Consider the following 3,055-nt stretch of genomic DNA (forward strand, 5'->3'; position numbering starts at 1 on the left):
TCATTTAGCCCTGAGAAATATTATCATTCCGTCGAATTGTAGCTTACCCCCTTAAACCAGCCGTTAAGCACCATCCAAACACCGCAAAAACACCCATGAAAATTACCCTAAACAACCACCTGAACTCCATGTAAACCCACTTCGAAAAAACCATCATAAAGTGCCACTGTCTCATCCGACAAACACACACGCACCCTCTCTATTACTACATTAAACCATAGAGCTTCTTCAGAATAATATTTTGCTGGAATTTTTGAGTTGGTTTTAAGGTTTTTCCAGTCAACGATGAGGGCGCTAGTCGAGTTTTCGATCAGTGTTCTGATAATTGTTCGTTTTGTTGCTGGTTCGTTTCTGTTTCAATCGATCTTTTGTCATTGCCATTTTTTTTGCTTGTACACTCAAACCAAAATTTAATTACAATGAATTTGCTTGTTGAGGTCCATCTCCTTCCCTTCTCTTTATTATTTCGTGCTTTTATGTTGATAAACATGATATTAACCCAGTGTCTCTAAGTTCCCAAGAGATATTCGTTTTGGTTTTAGCCTTCAGAGTCGTTCGTCCTTAAAACAGTCAATTTTCATTAGGGTATTCACATTCTTTTTTTGTAATTTCCTTCAGAGTCAAAAGCGGGTAGTAATGGAGAATTTTGGATTGTGGTTATGGATCTAGGGAGTTTTTTTTGTGGGACCTGCTGACTAGGATGCTAACATGGACAAAATATTAAAGAGGTCAGCTGCCACAGTGGAGGACCGTTAGGGCTAGAGGCAATTGTAACAAGTTTGTTAATGGTAGGCGTTGATTTAGACGAAAAGTATAACGAGGGACGAATGTAAACAATATACCATAGCATAGGCGCAAATCCGGACCTTTTCCCTTTAGAAAAGCTAGACTTAGCACCATTTATAATTAAAGAATACTAATTATTAAAGGGTTATGTAAATTTAAGATCAGTACGTATTTCACTAAAATAAGCTTTCTCATAATCATACAAAGTCATGAGCCCGTTTGGATTGGCTTAGAAAAAGTGGCTTTTCAGTAAAAATAACTTTTAAGCGAAAAAACAATAAGTTGGGGTTGCCTAAATAATTTCTTTTGGCTTATTTTAAGCTGTTTTTAATTTTTTTGAAGCACTTTTTAACGTTGTCAAACACTATAAAAAGCTAAATAGAGCTTAAAAATTGATTTGACGAGCTTAAAAGCAAATCCAAACACCATCATGGTCATGTCACCTTGTTATACACTTTGGACCTATCTAGTTTTAAAATAAAGTTACCCATATATTAAATTTCTTAATACTCTAAATAAACTTTTTAAGCCAATAAAATATTTTATTATTAGTCTTCCTGGTCAAAACCACTTTATTTAGGAAAATGGGACAAAGGTAAAATTTTACATGTTTGGGGTAAGAATTTTTGCAAAGATTTTAGTAAAAATATTGCAAAGATTTATTGGTCTTCAATCATTAAAGAAACGAGGATAAACACTTTTTAGAGAGCATAATCAAACATGCGTGAAAAAATGTATCTTGATATTTCTGCACTTATAAAGTACTCTTCGATGCATTGCATAATTCAAGTATTATGTTGGCCAAGCCAAATCAATTTTTTTTTTTGTTCCAAACCCATCAAGTTTAGGTATTCTCATAGTCTATAGAGTACAATTCTTTTATTTCTTGTTGTGGAGGGATGATATTGAGTTCAACATTCATTTCCTCATTTATATAGTTTGATTCGTAGGAGATTGACACTCCTCAAATAAATTTATAATAATAACATTATCCACATCAAGTATTCGGATGATAAAAACACAATGCCCACACTCATCATGATATTAATGCACTAACTTGAACGTGTTCAAAAAATAATGCTTAAACTTTCACTCCACTTGCCCAAATATTCCCTTTTGCAAATTTTGTAAAATTAATGTACAGAAGTTAAATAAAGACTATAATATGCAGTTGGTGTCATTATAATGGGGAGAAAAATATATAAAAATCTCAAACAATTTTTATAGTTGTCTATTTGTACTCCTAAGTCTTACATATCTTCATATTATCATATTCAACACTTGTACTCTTTGTAATATTCACAACTCCCACAATTCTTTTCCATATATAATGTCTAGAACATGTACTACTCTCTGATGATTAATACTCGTGTTCATAACATCCTCTTGGAATTACAAATATATGCCTATATTAGAGGTATTAAGAGCGATATTATACACATTCTAAACAAAAAAAAAGTTTTATTTCTCTCTTAATATTGTACGAAATAATTTTGTCACGACCTAAAATTCGACTAGTCGTGATGCCACCAAACCCAACCCACTAGGTAAGCCAATTAACAACTATCCAATTCCAATAATATTTAATAAGACAATTAAGTAAAAAAAATTATCTGAATTCTATACATTTCTCAAGGACTGGTAGTACAAATCATGAGCTTCTAAGAATAGGATTTATAAAACTGGTATGAAGTAAATATATTATCTGTTCGAAAAGTACATGAACAGAGTTTTATGAATCTAAGGCTACCATGAACAAGAGGCAACTACAACCGGAACGCGTGTACGTCTTCAAATCCAACTCCCAACAGACACATCAACATCAGTGTTATGCCCCGCAATATTACGTTGATGTTACGTCCCGCAGTATTATATTACGATGATGTTACGTCCTGCAAAATTATATTACGATGATGTTACGCCTTGCAGTATTACATTACGATGATATTACGCTTCACAGTATTAAATTACGACGATGTTGCACCTTGTAGTATTGTACGTTGAATTCATCGTAAGGTAATTGACATCAGTCCAAGGAAAAGATTATTTTAAGATTATAAGCATTTTATGCTATTTCAAGCAAGTAATGAGTAAATTCGTAAAGGTCAGAAGGTAAGCATATCAAAGAAAATAAATTTTGTCGAAGTTTGACATTTTGAGATAAAATACGTCCCGAGCTAAAATACTCGATATTTATGGACGAGTACCATACAAGGTACCACATGGCCATGATAGTAATGTGTATAAGGTATGTTAAGAGTGGATGATA

This window comes from Nicotiana tabacum, chromosome 1 (assembly GCF_000715075.1).
Source record: "Nicotiana tabacum cultivar K326 chromosome 1, ASM71507v2, whole genome shotgun sequence".
In the NCBI taxonomy this organism is placed as follows: Eukaryota; Viridiplantae; Streptophyta; class Magnoliopsida; order Solanales; family Solanaceae; genus Nicotiana; species Nicotiana tabacum.